The sequence below is a fragment of the Mesoplodon bidens genome, assembly GCF_964165515.1.
Source record: "Mesoplodon bidens genome assembly, chromosome: 8".
NCBI classification, from domain to species: domain Eukaryota; kingdom Metazoa; phylum Chordata; class Mammalia; order Artiodactyla; family Ziphiidae; genus Mesoplodon; species Mesoplodon bidens.
Genome location: NC_138165.1, coordinates 54,277,998 through 54,305,037, shown reverse-complemented (window position 1 = coordinate 54,305,037; position 27,040 = coordinate 54,277,998). Strand labels below are relative to the sequence as shown.

At 35.3% G+C, this 27,040-nt stretch overlaps 1 protein-coding gene across 1 annotated transcript in view; it reads right to left on the bottom strand.

Annotated features, from left to right (window-relative positions):
- Nucleotides 1-27,040, bottom strand: part of LRP1B (LDL receptor related protein 1B) — a gene marked incomplete at its 3' end in the record, with an annotated part of 2,330,707 nt that overhangs the window by 1,823,687 nt on the left and 479,980 nt on the right. The window lies entirely within an intron of this gene.

Below are 27,040 nucleotides of genomic sequence, written 5' to 3'. Positions count from 1 at the left end.
AGTGAATCAGCTATATGTATACATATATCCCCATATCCCCTCCCTCTTGAGCCTGCCTCCCACCCTCCCTATCCCACCCCTCTAGGTGGTCACAAAGCACTAAGCTGATCTCCCTGTGCTATGCGGCTGCTTCCCACTATCTATTTTATATTTGGTAGTGTGTATATGTCCACGCCACTGAGAGACTGGCTTACTTTTGCTTTGAAAGCAGTGGGACTCAAGGATGAAAGGAGAGAGGAAGAAAGGAAGGAAACAAGGAAGGGAACTAGAAAGAGAGGGAGGGAAGGAAGAAGGAAATTACCAATACAAGTAAATTCCATAGGCAAACTTATTTTTAATTTGCTCTGATCCTAACTGAACTATCCCTAAATTGCTTCTGGAGTGGCATTTGGCTTGTGAACTTGGGGAGGGAAATAGAGATGAGTGTGCTTATGGGCTGCGGAATTTGTATTTCAAGGAATAAAGGATCAGTGTAGCCTGATTCATTCTCACACAGTGATGACCGGTCTGGTGGTCTGGGCCACAGCCGCACTGGACCTCCTCAGCAGTGCAGGCTGACGGTTGGAGCCTCTCAAATACCATTTCATAATCATTCCTTGAGTTACGAAAATCATTTTGGAGTGAGAAGTCTAGGTAACGTCTAAGTTATATAGGTGATCTGCATGATTTTGGATTGAAATTGGCCTTACTCGTGTTTCATAAAATTGGAATACAAGATGTGTTAGTGTGTCTATATCTCTGCATATGTTGTAGGTATTTTGATATAAAACATATGTTAGACACAGTCTGCATATGTTACACATATTCAGATATAAAACATATTATATATATTCAGATAAAATAGAATTCTGGATGATTATTTCAGTCCTAAAGAATCAAACTGAAACTATCCTTTAGGCTAGGCACAGATAGGATGCTTAATGTTCTATTAATGCTATTAAGACAACCATTTTTAATATTTCTTTTAGAGTTACCTTTAGACACAACCCACCACTTAAAATAAGATTCAAAATGTGAATATCAAAACCAAAGTAAGTCTAATCTATTACTTCATTCACAGATCTTACTTCTATATGGTTTCTGATTATGTCAAAAAATCAAATTGATACTTTCCTCAGAATTCAAGGTTTGAAAGCACTGAGTTTAAAAGGAAATAGTGTAGGCTTTTAAGGCAATCCCAAAATAAGAATTCCAAAAATCTTTTGAGTGCATAAGCCATTATCAGAACAAGTTTTTAGTCTCCCAAGGGGTTCCAGCTAGTGTGGAAAAAGACAAACACTTTCATGATTCTTTTACTTCTGAGATATTTGTTAAAAAAATAAGTCTGATAATGCTTTATTGTCATAACACTATTTTATTAAATATTAATAGTTACTCTGGGAATATATATTCTGATATTTTAAAGTAACATAGGGCTTGGAGATTCAAAGATTTGAGTTCTAGTCTTTGTGGTGGTTGGCACTTACTGGTTGTTGGACTTTGTGTGAGTCTAAAGTCCCTCCTGTGTAAAATAAGAGGTGACATTTTTACATGATTGTTGTTTATAATGATTTAAAGTATGTGAAAATGCATTTTAAAGCCTAAAACAGTGTCTCAAGACAGTAGCCCTGTGCATGCTTTGAGCCACATGCACTGTGAACCACTTTGTACCTCAGTCACAAATCCCCTCTAACTTCCCCTTAAAATGCCTAAAAAACGCATTAAAAGGAAAATATGAAGGGTACTCTAGGGTACTTCTTTCTCGTTAAACTTAAATTTGCTCCATACAAATTCATTTAACAAGATCTAGTAGCCATTCCTATGGAGCCAAAAATCAGGATTAGGTTCCTACTGCCTTCTGGATGGAAAGAATGGAATTGCCAATATAAATATTTCAAAAGCACCCAAAATTAATCATATTGATTGCATCCTTATAATCACCTAAGAAAATGCTGGTTCACAAACTGGCTACTGATAATAAAATTTTAAAAACACACCTTTTATTATGAAACTCATGCCACAAATTGGACCATGGAAGATATAGAACATAGAAAACAATATTTTACATATATGGAAAAGAAGACTCTCCTTTATTTTATGTATTTTTAGTCAGGTATAATGCAAAACCTGATAATTATACCAAAATAAAAATATTAGCAAACACTGAAATGTGCAACTTTTTAAAATATGTAAATTTCATTTTTTTCTCAGTCATGGAGAAAGAATACACTTGAGCCACTGGTATGAAGCAGATCCCATACTTTGGTGAGCAAAGTTTTTCTGCAATCTCTCACAGCCCTAAAGATCTGTAGAGAGCAGAGGGTTAATTAATTTGCTATTTTAAACACCATATATTTTAATATTTGAATGACTTTGCTAATAAATTATCTAAGTTGGATTTTTACAAGCCTTAATTTTCATCTAATGAAAATAATTATGCAAATTATGCATATTAATTAAATTATGTAAATTGATAGGGCAAATTATTTGCATGAAATTGTTTTGTTATTCTGTATAGCTTTAGTCCCTGGAAACCCAGAAGAGCAACCTGTTAAAACAATGTATACGCACATGTATAAACTGTTCCTTAAATACAGAAGTTACTATTTATCATTATTTTCTATCAGTTATAAACCAGTTTCATTATGGATATTCTTGGTTTTCATTAATAAAGAGACCCAACTCTATGTTCTTTGTGTTCTTTGAATATATAAAAGATGCACTTTGAGTTTAATGTGATTATTTGTTTTTGGCAGCCACCTAAGAAACTAACTAGAATCATTTGCAGTACACAAATTCTATAGTTTAAAAAAAAAAAAAAAAGACTCATTAGCCAAACAATGAAATGACACAAGGACATTTTTTTCTTTCACAAATACCATTTACTATTCTAATCCTGCAAGATATGGCCTGATATTTTTTTTAAATATACACTGAAAACCAAAATATTTTAAGATAGATTATGTCACAAACTAATGAACACAATAGGCCAAATAAATGGCATCTCTGACCTCATGCTATTGGCTGATCCTGCTGTATATAAGGAAAAGTCAATTTAAATATTGTACCAATCCAGGATTCATGGATAGAACATATCAGCTGTGTAAAAGCTTCCTCCCAAGTATCTTATAAATACTCTGGTGCATACTTGTTGAGTTTCATTTACAAGATTGTCAGAAAACTAAATGTATTTTCATAGCACCTTCTAAATCTTTAATCAAGCAACACCTAATGAAGCCAAAAGGCAACTTAATTCTTTTCCACTTCCTTTTTCTCCTTGTAGGATATTTACGAAGAGAGCTAAGAAGATGACACACACCTTAGTTGTAGAGAAGAGGGATATCTCTAATCCACATATTACGAAATGAAAAGTTCAAGTGCAGTTCTTCACTTCAAGGAGAACTTGGAGGAGGATTTGTTTTATTACAGGGTCTGCTAATGCCAACTCTAAATCCCCATCCTTTCACAGGAGAGTTTATAAAATCCCTCTTCCATTTGTGAAAAGGAAACTCTCACAATACTGATGCACAAAATTACATTTATTGACATTAAAAGTCTCATCAGTTATTTCTCAGCATTCTTTATTCCTTTTGCAGAGGGGTTTATTGTGCTGTTCGGCATGAAGGAAACTGGCACTCTTTGATTTAGCAAAGTCTGGCCTGAAATCAGTGCTCCAAATAGTTTCTTTAAAGCTGGGCATTTTCCTAATATTGGACTGAGTCCTGTGAGTGTCTATATGGCTAAGAGATGAGTTTGATATAATAGAGTCATAAAGATTTTTAAAGATATTCTGCTTTGCACTTAACTTATTAGTACTGGATTTGCACTAGAGCCTAGGGTAGCCTGCAATGCATTCAAAATCTGTCTCTTCCCAACTCACCCAGACTACTTTACGGGTCTTATTATGGGAAATAGTGACCACACACTTTCTCAATCATTTTCTCAGCCTTATACTCAGCCGATCTTTTTAAAAAGCAAGAGATGAACAATTTATTGTCGTCATTGTTTAAACATCAGCAGAGCTTCATAGAGTTAGTGCCTCCACTTATAAGAAGGTCTCAAATAGAGATTTTTCAAGACCAGTTCGGGAGATAATTGGTTTTATTTATCTGTCTTAAACTTCCATGTTCCAGACACTACCTATGAGAGATAGAAATAAAAACATATCCCTTGCCCTCAAGGAGTTCACAGTCTAAGAAAAAAGATATTAACACTGGACAACAACCACAACAGTTCTTGGTAAATAGTCACAGGATGATTTGCAAAGGTAGGAAAGGACACCAACCCCACCTGAATGGAATGAACCCAGAGAGGAGAACAAACTCCAGGTCATCTCTGTTCCAGGGCCTTGCTGTGGAGGTTACCCACCATTAAACCAACCACTGAAGGGGTTTAAAGAGAAGGTCTGCTTGGGATTTTTAAGAGATCATTCTAGTAGCAGAATAGTAAATGGGTTGAAATTCCAAGTTCTCTTCAATTAACAAAATTGTATAAATATCTACCTCTAGCTTTGAGAACAATGAAGACATGACATTCCTTTTTTCAATGCATTCCATTAAATATGGCCAGTATGGCTAGGATCACAGGTCTCATTATTAACTCTTGTTCGGGGCTGTGTAGTTTGCAAAATGTAGAGTTTTGAGAAAAACAAGTAAAGAATTGAAATAAGTATTTTTCTATGAAATATTCTATATATATAGTGGGTGATTTGGTAGTTACTTCAGCATGAGACAAATCTTAAGTTGTTAAACATTTGGTTCAAAAACTGATCAATCAAAATGATAGAATTGGTACAAGCTTATAGATTTCTGGAAATAATTCATTAACACTGGAGATTTGTTTTATATTTTGAAAACTTCTTCAATTCCAGAATTTAGGTTCAATCTTATGCCTAGCAATCATTCATATCTATATTATTCTATGTTTATATGTCAGTTATTAATATGACTATTTCTTTTCATGAAACTTATTTTAAATGATAGTGTGTTATTTCATGTGTTCCTTGGGTCTATATACTGTTCTGGTAACCTAAAGTTAGATTAGATAAAATATCATTTAACCTTATTTTCTAAAAGTACTTAACTTTATAAAAGAGGAAAGCTGAACTTCCACAGTATTTCATTTCCACTTCTCTTAAGGCACCTACCACCAATAAATAAATAAATACATACATAAATGAGTTGCTGTGTTACTTATATACATGTTTACCAGCCTTCTGAAACCCTGACTGCCACACAGGTTGGAACTTCAGCCTAATTTTTTTTTTCCTTTATAACATACAAATTATGGTTTTCATTACTTTGTCACTCACACTTTTTTCCAAAGTGCAATTCTATTAAGCATATCTGCTACAAATATTTTTGAAATCATAAATTATTATTAAAATGCATTTTCCTGCCATCCATAGGAATAAGTTAAGGAAATGAGAATTAAACAAAAGAAATAAAAATTCAAAAATCAGTAATTTTAAAAATTACAAAAATTAACTGATTTTCATTAGTACTATCATGGAATAATTAAGTTTTAATTCTGTAAAGGGCTGTAGAATTTGTAGAAAATTTTAAAAACTTTCATTATCTTACTCAGTTTTAAAACAACCACATGTAATAAGTTGTCATTAGTTACATTCTGCAGATACAAAAGCCCAGTTGCAAAGAAATTAAGTGACTTGTTCACAATTACTGCTACGAAGTAGCAGAATTTGGAGCCTGGATACAAACCTAAATCTTTGCTTTCAGGGCTAATCCACATTCATCATAACGTTTATGTCATTAAGACATAAAATATACCAGACTTTAAAACATTTTATTTTTGTCACTTGGAATATACCATTGCCCAGTACAATTATTCTTTCACCTCCCTGCATCTTACTCCCAAATACTGGATCATTTTCTATCATGCTGAGACAAATTCTAGAGTATAATAATCAGTGATAATAATGATGTCCTTAAAATACCTGGTAGCAATATAAGTTTTTAAAAGGCTCAAACTGCATTAATCCAATATCTATTAATTACTAAACAGTTAGTATTGCATTTGGCTTCTTCAAAAATTAATTGCATATATAAGTTAGCTCTCATTAAGCTAAAATAGTGAATTAACAGAACAAATACTTTGAGCATAAAGAAGTAGCTTATAAAACTAACATAAAACTTTATATTTAACTATTATATATTTTTGCCTTAATTAAAATAGACAGATGCCTTAAAATATTTAAAAAATGTCTTTTTCTGAATAGGTTTCACATGCATCATTGCTTAATTCTTTGCAAAGATGATAAAGAAAGAAAAAGGAGCAAAAAATAAATTTTCATACACAGTATAAAAATTTGCTTTTTATTTTATAAGATTTTCTGGGCTAAATAAAATTATACTGCTCAATTAGACTGCTGTAAGATGCACACATAATCATTTAATAAAGATGACCATTTTTCTAAAAAATTATATTAGCTTATGTTCTCAAATAATTTGCTTTATTCTACTAATATAATTTTTAGACAAAAGTCTTACACTTTAAGGACATAAGGCTATAGATATATCTTTATGGCTCCAAAGAGGCTTCTAACATGTTTTTTTCTGAAAATCAAATATCAATTCTTTTTTTATTAATCTGATATGGCTCAAATATAAAACTTAATTAGGGAACTCTCTGTAAACAGTAAAGCTGACACATTCTCTGAAGTAAAATTTTTCTACGGTTTTAGGGCCTCTATAATTATCCAAAATTATTTTTCTCAAACAATACTCTTTGCTTTTACTTCCATGCGAAAAGGTAATCTTTGATTTAAGGCTAGCTGGAAAAAAAAGGCATCTGGCCAATCTTTCCATATTCCCTGCTAGGAGTGTAATTTGCATGTAATTCACCAATCGATGTTCAATAATTAAAAAGAAAAGTAAGAAATTCACTAAAGCATGAGTTGCCAACACCACTGACTACTATGCCCCTCTCATGGGAAAAATAAATCCATCAATGAATGAAAATAGAATTCACATTTTTAGAGTTCTTGCCAGTTTAATGATTCTTTCATCATTACTCTAATTTCCTACAATTGTTCTTATTTGAAATACAGGCTTTATGAAAATCTAAAGAACTAAAAGATTAAAGAACTGAAAACTGACAAATGAGGGCACTTGGACATTCAGTACTTTTTCGCTGACTACCAAGTGATTGGGGACATTTCTCTTTCTTTTTCAAATATCCCCTTAAACTTATCATTAGTGCATTTTTACTTCAGCTTCCATTCACCTTTGATTATTTTATATAAAGAGACAGTAACAGAATGAATTAATTATTTTTTAAAGGGACAAAAGCATCTTATGAATGCCCACATTGCTTTGTATACCTGAGATCTAGTGACTATATTTTGAGTTCCAGGTTTCGGCTAAAATTGGGTTGTAGAATTTATTCACCAAGGTCATTTGTACATTTCCCCCAACTGACTCCAGGTGAAGCCAAATGAGTATTTCAAGTGGTGGGTGTCTCATTATCTAGGACAATTTATCACAGGAACTATTATCACCCAAGAACTTTCCTCGTGAGTCTAAAGCAATGGCTTTCTTTTCAATGGATTTTTGAGAGACAAATGTCTCAATTTTTATGTGACAGGATTCTTCTGTGACACTTGGAAATCAGCCTAAAGAGACTCAAAAAAAGAGCATGATGACCATATAAGCATCATAAGCCTCAGTGGACTAGGAAACAGTACCTTTAGAGTGGACTTCAGGAGAGAACAACGTTTCCCAAAGATTGTTATTGCCTAATGAGATCCGTGACCACACATCCATTATGTAGTATAAACATGGCTCCCTGCTGGCTCCCCAAGCCTGCTGACAGTTGGTGGTTATGATGGTAACTCATTTTAACACCCTAGCAAGGTTTTAATATCTTTTTCTCCCATTTCTACGACAGTGTAACAAGGCTGGAATTCACCATGTCGAAAATATAATAGCAATATTAAAACAGTATAACTTGGACATTCTCTATAGCAGTTCTGTGTTGCCACTATATGTAATGCTCATTTTAGGAAGCAATCATCTTCCGTTTTCTAAAAATAATTTTGAGAATGTCTATAAACTTATCATACACAAAGAATTTTAAAATACTGGCTACTCTAATAAATTATGTCCCTTTAGTAAAGGAAGCCTAAGATGAACATTGTACATATCTTGCTTATAATTACTTGTATTTATTGCTTTTCAGGAAACCAAAATGTAACATTTGTCATTTTAAAAAGAAAAAATAATGAATTTTTTAGAAATTTTGACATTATTTTATGTAAAGGATAGTTCTTCCTACTGAGAAGGCAAACATGTCCACTAGGCATTCCTCACAGTACCCCTCCTGAAGGAAGAATAATGATATCAACACAGTACAGTGGCTGCTTTGGTCACTTTCAAAAGCTGTGTAGTATGATATGTTCAGTATTAAAAGACACAAAGCCAAGCCTTGGTTTTAGTCTTCATTCTGTTTTTCTGACAGAAAATCTTTAGCACACAGACCATGATGAGAAAGCAAACTATCCTTTATGTAAATTTATCACTTAGAAGCATTGAACATTTACTTGTTATTATACAATCACATAGTTCTTCCCGGAAAAATTTTTTTAGTATTTTTCAAGAAGTATAGTAATACTTGTGAATCACAAAAGAAACAACAGATGTTCCTCTTCCCCCACACCTGCTTATTTTTTAAGGCAAATACCAAAGCCCTGTATGGGTAAAAATAAGTGATAAAAACGTGAAAATCTTTGTTTGTAAAAGTCAAAAAAAAAAAAAAAAGGCCATCTTCATTAAAACCATCAAGATCAAAAAAGTATTCCAGATCACCAATAATCTATTCTTTCTATTTTCAGATTCAACATAGTGGTGCATCTCCACAGAAAGTCAGGAAGGCAAAATCATGATTTGAAGCACCACCATAAGTTAGTAGTGGGAGAAACTCTCTGTTCTTTTTTTTTTTTAAACTCTCTGTTCTAATGTGTTGAAATGTCATTTTAAAATAATAGAAGTAAAAATAAATTATATTTCAAGTGACTGACCTCAGAAGAGAGTAGGAGGATCTATACTGAAATGTATTCCTCCACAAGTGTCTTTCCTCCTATTATAAAGTAGTTCATTCATTATATTTAGAGACTTTGGGTGATTTCTTTTAGCAATAACTTTAAAAAGTCCACCTTGGATTTACTGAATTATAAAGAACAACATCTTCTGCACGTCTTAACTGTTCAAGAGTTCATCTTGTGTAAACCATACTGAACTACAGAACCACTTATAAGCCAGCTCTCTTGCCCTTTACTAACTTTGCACCTGCAATTCTCTCTGCTTAGAAGGTTCCCATATAGGGCAGCAACAGCTTACATTACATCTTTGTGCAGTTTAGAAAAAGGAACCCTCTCTGGGCAAATGTAACCCCAGACTAGGACACAAAACTTGATAAGTAGAGTGAGGGCTGGATGTCATTCCTCCATACCGTTCCTCTGCCTCGTTCTTCTGAAGGCTCTACAATAGCCCTGGTCTCTCCTACTAGAACATCACTGGTTTCTGAGCATGAGTAACTACCCACTGTAGGCAGTGAATATATGTACATAGTAATAAAATTATTACAATTATTACATGTATTAAGGCAGTGATTTTGAGTTGGAGGTTGATATAGTCCTCTTCTAACAACATCTTTTTGAGCTTTATTCACTTATAAGTATGCAGAGTTTCAGAGAAATTATGTATCATGGCCAATGTTACACAGCTAGTAAGTGATGAAGCTTGGACTGGAATCCAAATTCACTGACTTCAAAACTTAATCTCTTAGCCTCAACCAAAATGGTGTTTTGTAAATAACTGGTAACAGCTCAAGTGTAGGTTCCTTGTTCTTGTGTGTACTTTTCTCTCCTTGCATTAGAGTCGTAGGAAGCAAGAGATGATCCTGGGATTCTTGGGGTCTTTAGAGACAGAGCCTTTTGTCCATGGATAATGTTTTACCTTTGTCCATTGGATTATTTATAACCTACTTTATTCTGAAAAGTATGTAAGAATGGTGTCCTCCATTTACATCATATTACATGGAAGCATATTAAAACAAACAACCAAAAAACCAGCAAACCAACAAATGGGAAAAGTCCATCTGTTACAATGGGTATTCTGGGATGAATAGTATTGCTTTTCTGTTCATAGACTGAATGCCACTCTTAAATATTTTCATCATATAGGACTACATGCCACAATAGAACTACAAATACAGCCATTATTACTACTACTAGTTCTAATAAACTTCCATTAGTTGAGTGCCTACTATGAACAGGACACTTAGGTATTTCCTCAAAACCTCGAGAGTTTATGGTAAGTATCACTATCCCCATTTCATAGATAAGGAAACTGAGGCCTAAAGAAATAATATAATTGATCAAAGGTAATACAGCTAATAAATGCAAAGTCTTTTCTTTCAAAATGTTACACCATGTTGCCCCCGAGCACTACAGCAAAGCAGAAGCTGTAGACAACTATACTTCAGTGCACTTTTTGTCTCTCCTAGTATCTGCATTATTAATTCTATTTTGCATACAAATCCCTAACATCACAGTTATTAAGTATACAGACACCTAATATCACCTGCGATGTACTCTGTCCAGAAATGTTCAATTTGAATCCAGTCTAGCCTGTAGAGCTAATGTCTGATTTACAGAAAATACTGGTGATATAGGACCAAGATCAATGAAATAATGAGGAAATAAGATAAATTTAGAATATAGGATATTCTGCAATTGGCAGAATCATTTTAAAAGGTCAAGGTCATGAAAACAATCTGGAGGGGTACTTCTCAGTATGACAGGAGAAGGATGAGGCATAACAACCAAAAATAATGCCTGATGTATGATTAACTCCTAGTTATAAAGAAAATAAAGATTAATAAAACTTAAAAGACACTTAGGGAAAACTAGAGAAATGAAAAATGAGCCAGCAAGATCAAAGAAAAGGGAGGGAGATGAAGGAGAAGATCATCTTTACTGGAGGAATCAGGGAAGATATCATAGAAGAAAGGGCATTTGTTCAATCTATTCCATGACATTGCTCTGTGACTTTCCAGCATATATTGACTTCCCCATTGTCAAAACTCTAACCTTAGGAGTAGGACTTTTGAAAACATATTGCTAAGTAACAACCACTAATTGTTTCTTATGTGTACTCCTCTTCTCCCCAGGATTCCATCTTCTGTTCTTCTAATGGGCTCTGTGGTGCTCAATACAAGACTCCATGGTTGGCCATCAAGTAGATTGAGACAAGGGATATTTCCATATACACAAGAACCACAAGTCCTCCTCCCAGAAATGAGTGCATTAACACAAAGCAATATGTACTGCAATAAAACTCCAGTGTAAATTAAAGGATTCTTTGAAGTTAGCTGTAGCTCCATGCTCTTACTACAAAATTTAATCAAACATGATGCTGATAAAAATAAGTTTGTCATTAGCCAGCAGGGGGAAGAAAGGTCGCTTCAGTGGTTACAGGATGCAGCCTCGACACATCTTGGTGAGGTGGGAGTCTTTATGCATTATTCTCCTCATTTTACCAGGCAGGAAGTAGACACAGAGAGAGGCTAAGTGACTTGCCCAAGGACAAAGAGTGAGTCAGATGCAGAGCTGGGAATTGAGCCCACTTCTCCCGCTTCCCAGTGTACAGCTTTTCTCAGCAAGCCATAATGCCTTTCAGATAGATCATTTCCTAAAATGTATTAAGTTGTTAAAAATTCAATATGGGTGTTGCATTGTTTTCCAACTAGCCCTGTTTCTCACTACCTTACTAGAGCTATTATCAGAAGCTAAACTGATGGTCAGATCAGTAAAATCATATCTATATTTTTAGACAATATGCCATTAAAACTGGATATATCCAAATACCTAAGATGAATTAGGGTCATTGGAGAGTGAATTTGTGCTTGGACCTCTTAGCAGGTGGGGGAGGATTCCACACTGAGAGATAAATTGCAGCTTCAAAATTAGGAGAAGCTGGAAATGATCACGAAGAACAAAATCTCACTGACCACCAGAAAGAGTTAAAAAATAAACTCTAAATCTCCCTCAAAAGACACCAATATGATGTTCATGGCAGGCACCAAAAAAGCAAGAAAATAAAAATGTAGTGTACATTGAAAAAGTGGATATTTTAGGCCCTTCAAGAAGATTCTAGACACTTGTTTTTATTCAAAACTAAGACTGTTTCATTAGCTGGGATTTTACCCATTGGTTCATTGGGAATTCTGGGCCATGGGCAGGAAGTATCCTTTGTAATGGCAATCAATGAAGACTCTTATTGTGCTAACTAAACCAGAAATAGTAAGTAGGCCAGATGCTAACACTCCTAAAAGTATTCTGACTTTTATCATTAGAAACATCACCAACTGATCTCTGTGCCCTTTACCAAAGAACCCGGACTCAGCTGTAGAATCTCCTTCAATATAGTAGTCTAGACAACTGCCAATCAGTCAAGATTCATCCAAAAGATCAAACTCATTCACTATTTCTGGCATATGCTTCTGTGTTCAATCCCTATCCAAAAAACAAGACACAGAGTCACTATAGGCCCACAGCCCCACCTGCCAGGTCTGATCAAAACCTCTGCAATTATCCCTTATATGACTTGCTCATGCTTCCATAATGTTCCTTATGTGAATTAGACCATCAACTCCTTGAAGGCAGAGATACCTTAGAAAACAAAATTCCCTAACACAGTTTTCTTGAGAAAAGGTCAATAAATACAAATTGATTTCATAAAATTTATATTTCTCTTTAGAATCTTTGGGGAGAGTGAAATTTTGAATTCCATAATAAGCATCATCACCTAATTCTAATTCAGAATGTTATTCAGCAGATAATCAATCACTGTAGTTAATACCTTATTAAAATTGAAGGACTGAGCAAAATGATTTCTTCTGGAACATTAAAATATATTAACTGAGCAACTGTTCTTGCAATTGTTTATCACCCTTAGGATAATCTTGTGTCACTTAAGAGAATGCATCCAGTTAAAACTTTCAGAAGTTTCAATATCCTATGAAATTCCCTAGAAAACTGGTTGACTCCAGGGCAGAAACAGGGAAAATACAAGATGAGCTTGTACTCATCTGGCAGTGCTAGAAATTCACAAAGTGCTCAAAAAATGATGGGGGTATGTCAAAAGGGCAGAGTAGCCAATCTGAAAGAGTGCCCAAGAGCCATAGGTGGAATATTTTGAGCAAGAAAATGAACCATGACAGTATTGGATGATAATACAAATAATAAAATAAATACCTGTCTATAATGATATAAATAAGTAATAAATCAGACAGGGACATTTTCCTTGCAGAAGAATTCTGAGTAATGAACTTAGAAAGAATGAGGAAAATATCACCCCACCCAAGCGATCAAGGTTAACATTAACAATAATTAGACAAATCGACATGTATGGTATACTAAGGAGGGTACATTTCTTGTGTGATATTGTTGTCAAAAATGCAGAACCGGGCTTCCCTGGTGGTGCAGTGGTTGGGAGTCCGCCTGCCTCAGTCCGGGAAGATCCCACATGCCGCGGAGCGGCTGGGCCTGTGAGACATGGCTGCTGAGCCTGAGCATCCGGAGCCTGTGCTCTGCAATGGGAGAGGCCACAACAGTGAGAGGCCCGCGTACAGAAAAAAAAAAAAGCATAACCATGAGAAAATATCAGACAAACCCAAATTGTGGAATATTCTGTAAAATAAATAACCAGGATTCTTCAAATAAACTTAAGAAATGAAAGTAAACTAAAGCCAGAGATTGTCACAGACTGAAGGTCTAAGGAGATATGACAATTTAATGTTGAATCCTAGATTGGCTGCTAGGATAGAAGAAGGTCATTAGTGGACAAACTGGTAAAATCTAGATAAAGTCTATGGTCTAGTTAATAACATTTATAGCACTGATGTTAACTTTCTGTTTTGATAATTGTATTACAGTTATACAATATGTTGACATCAGGGAAAGCTGAGAGAAAGGTATATGAGAACACTCTGTACTAGTTGTATATATTTTCTGTAAGTCTAAAATTATTTCAGAATAAAAAGTTCAGAAAAACACTTTAAAAAAACTAGTTCAAATAATCAGTTTGGATATACTAATGCCTATGTAAACATAGGTGAGAAATCTAGAGATGTTGTGTAAGTAACAGAGCACACCATTGGCTCCTGTTAGGTCACAGGTTTCCCGAGAGAACAAAAGATGAAACGCAAACCTAAATGTGATCCTATTTGTGTCTCAGCATGAGAATTTGTCTACTCATCAGGATCAGCCCTCTGTCATCTTCACTTCATGATACCTTTTTCTCCCTTTCAGTCTTCTTTTTTCCCTTCCACCTTTCAATAATGATCCATGTGTGGTGTGTGTGGCACAGCAATGTTATTTTTGCCACGTGGTTATTACTAATCAGGTAGAATATTTTCCATGAGGCCCCTGGGGTGCTGAGGCAGACAGAAATCATCCTCATAGCATTTCCTCACCATTACTGAGAGAGTTTTGTTTCTTAGACAACTTTCCATGGCATGTGCCCGCCTAAGTCACAATTGGGTCTAATATCACTGACCCTCTAACGGCTCATTAAGAGTTTTCTCTGTGCCCACTTTTTCTCCCCAGGTTCTACCTTTATGTCTCACGAGGGAGAGGAAGTTCTGGAGGCAGAGATGCAGGACACTGATGAAATTCATCTTTGGTATCCTTTCCTTAGCCATGAGCTGCAAAAGTAATGCACTACAAATGTCAAGGCATTACACTCAGCTCTCCAGGGCCACCTTTCGTCTGTAAAGCACCAAGTAAAGTGTCTTTTCATTGTGACCACTTCCAACCTTCTGTCGATGTCTGCAACTCAGGGGCTCCAGAGTGGACCACGGCTGTCAGCCTGGGTCTTAAATCCATCAGCTGGTGATTCTGAGCCCTACAATGTTATTTCTTTTTTTAAAAAAATTCTTGATTGGCAATATTTAAATCATAGGGAATTATGCACAGAAATCAAAACTCCTCTCCTCTCTTGAGTTACAGAGGTCTGGCAATCCTCTGCCCACGTTCACAGGAGCCGACAGTCTGTTACAGTTGAGTATCAGCTGTCCCCTTGGACAATGTGCCCCCTAATTTACATGTCACCACGGCACCTTCTGGCCAGCCTGGGGGCTGTATGGATTTGTGTTTATAAAACTTGCCCTATATCTTGCCCTTTAATTCATAAAGGTTAGTCAAATATGTCTGAGTTCCATCACTTAACATGATGAGCAAAAAAATATAAGCAGCCTTTTCTCTGAGTCTAGGGATCTCAGAAGCCACAGCCAACCTGTTTCCCTCTGTGAAACTACAGAGGAAATGCTGTCTATCATTTTCTGTTGCTTGCAGAAGGGGATTGGGGAGAGGGGCAGGATTGCTATTTCAGGTTTCTTTATATGATTTCCTGCTTTTTGTGTGTGTGTGGTACGCGGGCCTCTCACTGTTGTGGCCTCTCCCATTGCGGAGCACAGGCTCCGGACGTGCAGGCTCAGCGGCCATGGCTCACGGGCCCAGCCGCCCTGCAGCATGTGGGATCTTCCCGGACTGGGGCACGAACCCGTGTCCCCTGCATCGGCAGGCGGACTCTTAACAACTGCGCCACCAGGGAAGCCCGATTTCCTGCTTTTTAAGGAAATGCTATTATCCTTACTGTATATTGAGCTCAACTCTCACTTACATAGTGACTCTCAAGCAGGAGTTTGAAACATGGCAATAGAGCCATTACTGCTGTATTTCACACGGAAGAGAGTTTTACTAATCCTCTTTGGCATTCATCTCTAAATCTTGGTGAATTCAAGTAGCTTCAACCTCTGAAAGTTTATTTTTGACTTAAGTGATTTTCTTGCTATTGCTAGATTTTTCAGGTGTCTCGCCAGCTGAATTGTTATCTGAATAAGCTTTGTTTATTTTCCTTGGCTCTTTATAGCAGGTTGAAATCTGTACCAAGTGGTCACAACATTTCCTGCCCAAATGCCTTTTATTCTGAGTATGTGGTCAATAATTTTTTTTTTTTTTTGCTTTACCTAAAACATAAATAACCCCCTTATACTCATTTTGAACCTTTTCCCAAAGTCCTTTCCTTATGAAAGAGAAAAAAAAAAAAGCCCTTTAGCAGACCTCTGTGTGATGTGTGATGTGACCAGAGTCAGGGAGCATAAATCGTGCCTCGTACTCACAAATATACAAGTAACCCTTCCCCTTCCTGCTGTTTTCAATTACTCCGATTAATTTATTTCCAAACTTTTGGCACCCCTCTGCTACAGTACACAACAAACAAATTTACAGTGAATCCCAAATTAAACATTAATGCAAAATCTTCTAGCCTCAAATTTCATTTGGTTCAGTCACTCAAAAATTTAATAAAATGTTAGTATTTATTTCATATTTAACTTATTCCTATGCATAATGTTGAATTTTGTACTGAAATCTTGTGGCCAAGTTATTAAAGGGGCTTTTGACAATGTGAATGAAAAATGGACTGAACTTAAAGTCACACACAAATTAGATTTCTGCACATGCATCTAGCAAATGTCTACTAAACCTGCAGGTAAGCTCTTTACACAACAAATAAATTGTTTGAGATATTTTGCTTCAATATCTCATTTAAGCATTTCTGAAACTGTAAATGCCCAAGCTCTGGATCTCTTTTTATTTTAAACTAATGTCTGTTTAGTATACATCTTCACTTCTTAATCTAAAGACATACCATGTTTGATTGCTAACCTGATTGCTATTTCAGTTTTCTTTATATGATTTCCTGCTTTTTGTGTGTGTGTGTGTGTGTGGTACGCGGGCCTCTCACTGTTGTGGCCTCTCCCGTTGCGGAGCACAGGCTCCGGACGCACAGGCCCAGCGGCCAGGGCTCACGGGTCTAGCCGCTCCCTGGCATGTGGGATCTTCCGGATCGGGGCACGAACCCGTGTCCCCTGCATCGGCAGGCGGACTCTCAACCACCAGGGAAGCCCTGAATATTAAGTTTTAAAACAAAACTTTGACTTTTTCTCAAGGTAGATAACATAAAAGAGCCAAAAGAAAAAAAGAGCGATGAAAAAAATTAATGGAACCAAATCCTGAAACAATCTCCTAGTAACTTAGGCCCTAAAATAGCTCATTGAACTTAGTATTAACAGATTTCCTTCAAGCACTGTATACCTATCGTCTTTCCCACAGACCCTCTGGGCTCTAATATTTTTTTCTTTTCCATCAGTTTCATAAAACCTCTCTCCTTGTTCTTTCTCCTCCCCTCACTCCCTCTTTCCTTTTTAACTCCAACAAGAACTCAATAAACCCAAATGGGTTTGTTTTATAGCCATAAGCAAACTTTCCCTAAAATCCAAAGTTGTACAATTGCCAAACTAGTGTTTTTGTTGCTTGTTCTGGTTTACATTGTTTAGTTGCTTCTGCCTCCAGTCTATAAATCACACTGTGATGGGTACATAGTAGGAACTATAACATTTATTCAATGAATGCATGTGGATAAGTACAGAAGAATAATCCAGGGGCCCTGATTGACCAAGAGGAGCACCCACTAGGTCATAAACTCTTACCCAGTAGGCCCCCCACCATTTGTCACCACCCCTTTCCTTTCCACAGTTGTCCTGGAACTTCCAGGGAGGGTAATGAGTACAGCCAATAGCAGCTCTCTTAACATTTCATCCCATTAATCAAATATTCATAAGTGGGAGTGTGACTGACAGCACAAATTCTTCTCAATCATGTCAAGGATTTGGGGACAATGAAAAAGGAGTTCTTCCTTGAAAACAATGAGAATTACCTCAAGGGAAAAAAACAAACTCATATGAGTCTTCACATACACCAATACTCATTTCTTCTGCTTATATTGGTAGAAATAACAGCAAAATAGTTTCTGCCACATTTACCAGTGCTTGGAATGTTACTAAGTGTATTATTTTATCTAAACCCTCAAGAAATACTGTGAGTCACTCTACTAATTCCATTCTGCAGACACGGTATGGGTAAATATGGGTAATAGGAAAGATGGTAGTAATAATTCTTAAATAAAGGGAAAAGGTAATAAACAGGCAAGCAATATTGCAGGGTCCACATGTGACAATTACATGCCTAATATCATGAAACATTTCATACAAATCAATGAGGTGATGCAAAACAAAATGCATTCATTTTCAAAGAACCTAGAATGTTAACTCTCCCAAGATGATAATTTGAGGCTTTATTTCATGCCTTATCCTTCTGATATATTGAATGGTGCTACATTCATTGTTATAGAAAATCTTCCTCAATTAAAGATGTGAGTCACTCCTCTATCTCATCCTCATCTACAATGCTACCCCCTTGTTTGAGCTACCAACAACTCTCCTGCACAATTACAATAACCCTTTAACTGTATTCACTGTGTCTCTGGTCCTTTTTTATTCAGTAGCAAGCACGATCTTGTAAATAATTAAGTTGTGTCACGTCACCTCTGGTTAAACATCCAATTGCAGCCTATTAATAATGAGAACAAAACCCAAATGCCTCACTCTGATCTGCAAAGTCCTAACTGACCTACTCATAAATACCCCTTTCCCCACTCCTCTTCTCCTCCAAACACATGCAGTGTACTTTAGGCACACAGACCTTCTTCCTTTCTCTAAGATGTCAAAATCATGACTTCCTCACAAGGATTTACATGGGAAGTTCCTCCCTCAGAACATTCATAGCTTGTTCCTTCACATCACTTTTATCTCAGCAAATATGTCAGCCTTCACAAAAAAAGGCCTGCTCTTGATTACATGATGTTATTTTTCTTTCTTCTTAGCACAAAATATTATGTATTTGTCACTTTGCTTATTGTCTGTTTCCTCCTTCACTGAAATGTACACTAAATGTAAGCTCTGACAGACTAGTTACATTGTCTAACTTGCTCACTTGCCTCTTTCCCAACCTCTAGAACAACTCCCAGCGTATGCTCAAATTTGTTGAACGAGTGAATAAATAAATGAATGACCACCAACCACATGGGTTGCTTCAGGGATCATATGGTTTCAGGAGGAAAAAACCAAGAACAAAATTAAAGGGTCCTGAAAATGTAAGGGATTTCTACCGCTTTTAGTAATATACATTAAGTTAATACTATAATTAATGAAATAATGGATATTTATGTAATGCGATACCAACGCACGCTATGTTTTCACATACATTGTCTAACTTGCATTCGTGGAAGGTGTGAAAGACACTGCTAGGTCTCTTCAGAGTTGGTTGGAGCAGTTTTCTGTAAACCTCTGGTGGTGTTTTCACAGGACTCAGATTAAAATACATACAGGATAAAATCCTCATGCCCTTCATAACCTTATGATCTCCCAGCAAAGAGAGAAGCAAGGGGAATGGAAAAAAGTCCTAAGATTTTGGTTCTTACACTATTAGGATTAATTTCAAAATACTTGACAATATCATCAGCAAGTGAAAACAGAAGTAAACACCCTAGCGTGGAAGAGAACTCTATCCAAAGACGGACAGTTCTAAATTCTACTTATTTTTAATGTTGGTCAATGTTGGATAAAGTTACTATCTTTTCCCCCAAGTAAGATTTGTATGCCACTAGTATTACAGGCCATCAGCACGGTGCTGGTGAATTGCTAGCCTTTTTGTTAGAATGACAACAATATAAGGGCTCAGCAAAAGGACCTGAATTCTGAGTTAGTAATTCTATCTATAAATCTTAGTTATTTTTTAATGAAAAATCTCATAAATATGGATGCCCAGAAGGTGTGATCTATAATAGTTTCACCTGACAAGGCAAAAATCTCACCCATGTGCTGGCATCGTTATCACTGTACTTTCAGAGCTTAATTATGAGCAAATGCCTTAAAAATTAATAGAGTTGAATAAAGTGGAATATTTTAATAAAGCATACCTCCTATTTTAGCATGGTAAAATACCAATAAAATATATCATTAAAAGCTTTAGAAAATGCACACAAGGTCTTAGATAATCTAAAAACCAAGCCTTTTTAAATCTCAAGAATTTATATTTTAGCAAATGTTTGAGGTTCCTAATTGCCTCAGTTACCTGATCTGTGTGGATTGAAGCTTCAAAAAATTCTTACTGTCAATGTTCTCTCTCTCAGCATCTTTGTCCTTCCTCTCCTTATACATCCTAATTTCTAAAGAAAACAGTCATTCTAAACTCATTTCTGTTATCAGCCTTATCCTACAGTTTTTCTTTTCCACAAATACCTTAAAATACCCCAGGAACACACAAAGCAAGCAACCAGAACCAAGTTTTACTTCTCTTTTCTCCCCCATCCCTCCCCATTTTTAGTTCTCTTTTCCCATTTTAAGAAGAAAGGGCGAAGATGAACAAATTGTCATTAAAGAAAAACTCAGTGGTAGAAAAATTCTTAAGGAATTAATGTATTTGTATTTCTAAAGTTAAGCCTGCTTGGAAGTTGAAGGATGTCAATGCAATGTGGAAAAGTTAGGAAGGAATGTCCTATTGATTGTAAGAATAAAACAAGAGACGGTCTGTGATACCTTGACCTTACCTAAAGAAAAAATGTATTCTTTCAACTAAAATGAGGTCGTGTTTCAACAATACCTGTCTTTGGTCTGAAGACGAAGCCAGCCAGGACAATGAGGTGCATGCATCTCAGGAAGAGATGTCTGACTGTTAATAAGAATGCATTGTGAGATAAAATGGAACGCTGGTATCTTAGCAAGGCAACACACTCTATCTTCTTCAAGAAGTTTTTTTTGTCTTTTTTCTCTTAGTTAAAAAAGTTAGAAGGAATCTCATATGAAAAGGTACTTTCTCAACTTGTCTTCTATGAAGGACATAGTTATAATATTATTCACATGTAAATGGAAACTCATATATACATGACTATGTTCAAGCTTATTTCTGAGAAAAATAAGGTTAAACAGATGACTCTACAGTAAGAATATTTTTCATTGTTCCTGTAGTTAAAGAAACCTTTGACAAGTATTGTATATTTACAACTACTTTGGAATATTTGAGAAATTCCATATGTAGATAATATATCATTATTCAACAAATATGAGTGGCAGAGTTATTGAACAATATTGAGTAACACCATCATTACCAACTCAAGCCTTTTGCCCTGATGATACTTACAAGAATCTGACCTACTGGGAAATCAGCAACAAATGAGTGGGCCTATTTATTTAATCAAGCCATTGCATTTTTTTAACCACAATTGGACATCTAATTGCAGTGCAGACTAAAACCAAGTAAATGTGACTGCATGAAAAAGTTATTACAGTCATATTAAAAAGCACACTAAATGCTGCTGTCCACTTTATCACTGCAATGATTTCCACTATATATTCTGTATTGAGAGAGGGTCTTGACTTTGACTTTGAAATATATTTTAGTGTTGTGAAATATTTTACAAAATGAAAAAATAACTCCATTAATAAATAAAGCCAATAAAGAAAAATAATAATTTTCAACTAATTTTCAATAAAGTAACATTTGTCTGAATAGGAGTAAATTCAGAGCATGTATTTATTCATATTCTAATAGTGTTTTAAACTCTTATGCTATCCCATGATATAACTATATAATTACTCCCAAACATATTTAATTTGCCTGTTATGATAGGCAGAATGACAGTGGTACATCTGATTTACTCTACAAAGTGTAGATATGAAGTATCATACATAAGTCTTTCAGGGAAATATGTTGTTGTTGTTTTTCCATAACATTTAATTTTAAGCTTTTTATGCAAGATCAGTTTTACTATTTTACCAGAACTGACTGGCTACTATCTAACAGTTTGATTCTCATTTATTTCCTAGTCAGTTTAACCAATTTGTTTAGTCAGGAAGCTCAATCAACATAATTGGGTTTGTATAGAGATGGCCTAAATCAATAGGATGGAAAGAGAGAAAGAAACTATATTTTGGTGTCACTGAATTCAAAACAGAGCAATAAATAATACATACTTTCTAACTTGGCCTTGTAGTTATGCCAGGTGGGGAAAGGGAGGCCACCAAATCATTTATGAAGAGAAAACATAGATCTAAAATTGTGAACCCAGCTTATAGCAGAAAAACTTCTAATAGAAAAAAAGCATATACATTTTGAAGGTCTAAGCTTACTTGTTCTGACACGTTGCAGAATTTTCTGAAGCCTTCATTCCCTTTTCTACAATATAGAGGGTTCAGATGTAGTTGGACAGATTAACAATTTGTTCCAATGAGACCGCACAGAATAGTGACAAAAGTGATTAAATATTATTGCAAGCACAATTCTCTTCAAAAGCAAGTGAGATCAAATATACTCATTGGCACATATGTAAATTAGTATGAAAAGTAACTTTTTAGAAACTTAAATTAATATTTAGAGATATTTTCAAGTTTTTGTAAAGTTTAAATAATGGAACATTTTTTTCCAAGGAACTAAAGAAGGCGAAATATCTCCTTCTAAACAAAACAGCTGTAGAGTGCCCCCAAGGCTTGTAGACTGTTAGATTTGTGATTGCCTTGTTGCAATTTTGTTCTTATGCCTCTTAGTCAATGGGTTGTTTTACAGGTAAAATTTGGAGAATAACAATCCATATGAAGATGTAAAGCAACTCCACAGAAGAGGATAAAAGTATCACTCGACACTCTTCTGTTTGAGTGGTTAGAATTATTTTGCCCTCACTTTCCCACCCAAAAAAAAAGAAAGAAAGAAAAGGAAAAAATGATTTGTGCTCTCTATGCATCAAGGTAGGTTTTAGTCACTATTTTTAGATTAAATACAAAGATTCGGATTTCTTCAGAGAATATAAGGAAGGTTTTTTGAAGTAACTAGAGTAAACATGGCTATTTCCTGATAGAAATTTAGTCCAGTATATTCTGGCTAACTCACTATAAAAGTAGTCAACCTTTTGCTCTACTTTTCTTTAGCAGTCCAGCGACGAAACACATTGGTTTAAATTATAAACATTGGGTGCAGCATAATTACAATCATTTCAAAGGCAAATACATTTTGACATTTATTTCCTCCATTGTAAGATTCTGTTACAACAAATTATGTGTTAAATGGAAATTCATTCATTAGAATACTGCATGTTCGGAGTTGAAAAATAACTCAAAGTTCTTTCATTTCATAATTTTGTTTTTCAAGGAGGCAATCATAACAAAACTAGACATATACTGTCTGGGGTTTTTTAAAAATAAAAGTTTCATTTAAAAATCTATCTGGGACTTCCCTGGCGGTCTAGTGGTTAAGACTTTGCCTTCCCATGCAGGGGGTGCTGGTTTGATCCCTGGTCGGGGAGCTAAGACCCCACATGCCTCATGGCCAAAAAACTAAAACATAAAACAGAAACAATATTGTAATAAATTCAATAAAGACTTTAAAAAATGGTCTACATCAAAAAAATATATATTTAAAAATCTATTCCCAATTTTCAGGTTAGAGTGGTGTTTTTATAGGTTTTTGTGCACCAAGGGAGCCGTTTTAAAGAAGATATCTTCTTTAAAGAAGGTGTATCTATATAACAGGTGGGTTCCACTTACTGCTAAATTAGTTTAACTAATGACATCATGTAGGGACAATCATGTTTAACTTTTAGTGTTAATTCTACTTCTTTGAATGTAGTCATCTAGAATGAAGACAAGTGTTTCCTTTGCACAAGAATTGTTTTGATGGACAGCCTCAGAAGATAGAGAAATGTATCAATACATCTGCTTGGTACCTTTTACTATATAGAATCTCTACAACTAGGAAGGAATTGAAGAAAGAGAAGGTGACATTTCACAGAAGATGTAAAAATTAGAAGCAGAATCATGAAAAAAAACTATCATAGAATGGAGGGAAGATACAAAGGTCCCTCATCATTGTAATCCTCATAAAAGACCAAGTCATGTTCAGTCCAGGTGACTTTAAATAAAGCCTATCTTTATGGTACACCCTAGGCTCTGAAAAGAGATTGATAAGACAAGCAGCAAGAAACTAATGTCCTGGATCCAATACACTTGCAAACTAAAAATCTCTGCATGACTCTACCGTGAACGATAAGTAGCATTTACAAAGTGTCATCTCATTTTTAAGAATATATTAACTATATCACTCATCCACCACCCTTCCTAAGAATATTTCTTTCACATTCATTTTAAAAACTCACTACCATTTACCAATTCTAGCACAGTTAACAACATTTAAGTTTTCTGCAGTATTCTCATGTGTCTCTCCATTCTTTAGGTTTAATTATATCTAGCCTCACACGGATGGAAGTTTCTTTATTTGTATACTGTAAACATTTCCATATGATATTTATTATGATATCAGAGGAAAACACTTATCTTAAGAAATAATTTTGTCTAAAGGTTTACTTTAATCTCTTCTTTAAGGAACACTAATTTGGATTCAGTCTCTTCCTAAAAGTGTCATTTGGCCTTCTCCTCATCCCCCTTCTCTTTCCTTCCCTTATTCTGTTTTCTGTAATTTACATTCTTTCTTCTTTCAACACATTGAAATTTTTCTTTTTCTATTGTCTCCTTTCCTTTGCACCATTTTCAATTTGTGCTGGAGAGAGAGAGAGAGAGAGAGAGAGAGAGGAAAACTCAAAGATTATAGCGGCCTCTTCAAAACAAAACTTTAATATTTCTGGAATATAAAGAGACACGGCTTTCAGCTCATTCTTCTTTGAGTAGAGAAAGATTAAAATTTTGAAATACACATGATTGCCAGCTTTAGATGGTTTTATAGACATATACATTTAAAAGATTAAATGATTACAACAGCATGAACTTTAATTATTTGGAAATACATTTCCACAGTTTATCAGACTCAAGAATGTAAAAGAGACTAGCTTTAGTTCTCTCAATCCCTTTTCTGCTCAGAAAATTTGACAATTTAAAATATACTTCCTTTTAAGTATTAATCCTTATCAAGTGATACTTTGATGTAATATGACATTGTTATATGACACATTTGTTGATTCTAAGTGAACATGATTTATCCTCCACATTCTGCTGTTAAGAGTTACAAAGATGTTTCCTCTTTTCAAATGTGATGAAAACTAATAAGAACTGACATGCACATTAGCTTATCTCTGTACCAAAATCAATGCAAACTAAGAAAATAAACAACATAGAATTAAAGGACAAGTGGATGTGCATAAATTGAATACAAGCATACAAGTTCAAGTATTTTTCCATTTAAAAAATTTTTTGAATTTATCCTCAAAGGGAAGAGAAACATAGGTAGAAGGTAATATAACTATTTCTATCTAGTTCACACAGTTTAAGAAGCTACCCGTTACTCAATACTTATTTGGAGAACCTGAAAGTGTTTTCTTATTTTCTGGCATGAAGCTATTCTTGCACTACAAAACACACCTGTGTAATTCACAAGCCTGTTCTATTCTTCAAGGACAACTGACATAAGCCTGGGCAGAAAGCTACATCTCATTAACCTCTTTCTTGAGCTTATGTTCCCATATCTTCTGTTTCAGGATTTCAGTAAGAGAAGTTTGTCATAATGCAGCAGCACTTTCTTTTTTAACTTTCAACAAGATTGCTCTCTTTTTCTCCCCCCTTTTTCCAAATGGGACCCACCCTTTTCACTTTTGATAGCTAGCTGTGGCATTTTTACCTCTTTTAAAAGTTGGGTTAAATATATGTAATAGTGGTAAAGTGTTGGTCTATAACTATTTTTACTTGTGTTATCCAATATAGTACTTCTGATGCTGACATGATGATACAATGGGACACTATTTCAGTTTTAGGAAAAAGTAACAATCCTTTTCCATGTACCCTGTTTATATCTTAGATATCCCTCTCCCTATTGGAACTAAATTGACACCAGATTCTAAGCCTTTTAATTATTTAGTTTTCTATCTCAGAAGAAAGTTGGGGGTCTATATATTTATATTCAGGTATTCATTCCAATCATTGTAGCAAGGGCCCTATTCCTCACAAACACATACAAAAGCACTGAGGACTTGGTTCTACATGAGGTCAAATTTCTGGAGAATGGGGACTCACTCAGAAAGAGCCCAATAGCAGCAGCCTGCCAGTGCCATTCTATTTTGCTAGCACACAGGACTGAAAAGCTTCATTCTGTTCATCTGTTCTGGTCCAACTTCAAACATTCTTCCTAAGAAAGGTTGAGAGCTGATTGTTCCAGATCAAAGGCATCATTTCAAGTTAGAGCTATGTGCTTCCATTTTATCAGTATAGTTTAACTATTCCACACCAACTTCAAGGCAAGTTAAGGCAAGTTCAGAAGCCAAATGGTTAGGTGACAATGATATGTTTAAAAGACCTATCAGTAAATGTCAAGACTTTCTAAAGGAACTCATATTAGTCTCAGTACTGGTAAATGAAATGACAAGTGTGGGTATGTTATAAAGACTATAATCTGGGTGCCCACAGCAGGTTGAATAGAAACACTACAATTCATTCCCCTGTTCTTTCCTATAATGAAGCAATAATTTTTAGTCAATTCATAATTCGCTTCATATTAACACAGTCACTAAATCTCCCAATGCAACCTTTTAACTACTTGCTTGGCATTGAGATCTGTACATTTTCTATCTTTCTTACTTTTTTTCCTAATTAGCCCAAAAAACAAAATATATCAGTTAATATGAACTCATGCTATGATTTAGAAAAACAAAAAACAAGCAAACAGAAAAACTAGATCTATGATACTTCTGATTTTACTTTAAGCAGTTAACCATTCCAGTGCCAACGGCCCAACTATTCATCTTTTTTTTTTCTTTTTTCACCCGTCCGACTGTTGTCAAAGATTATCAAACTTGCACAGAGATTCTTGGGTTTCCAGATCAAAGTTTACAAAATCCAGATTTATTATAATGCCCACCTCCTCTCTCCTTTCTGCTCTGCTCGCCATACCCATTCCCATTTAAACTTGTACCATTCATCAGCTTTTCGGACAAAAAGCAAGGGCAAAACACCAGTGGTGGGTGAGCGTCTCCAGGCACCAAGAGCTGTGTCACAGACCTTCAGAATCAAAAAAGTCAAGCTCAAGCAGGTGCCCGCGCCCAGAAGCTCCCCGAAAGCGTTAGCTTCTCCGCTGATGACCCGAATGTCT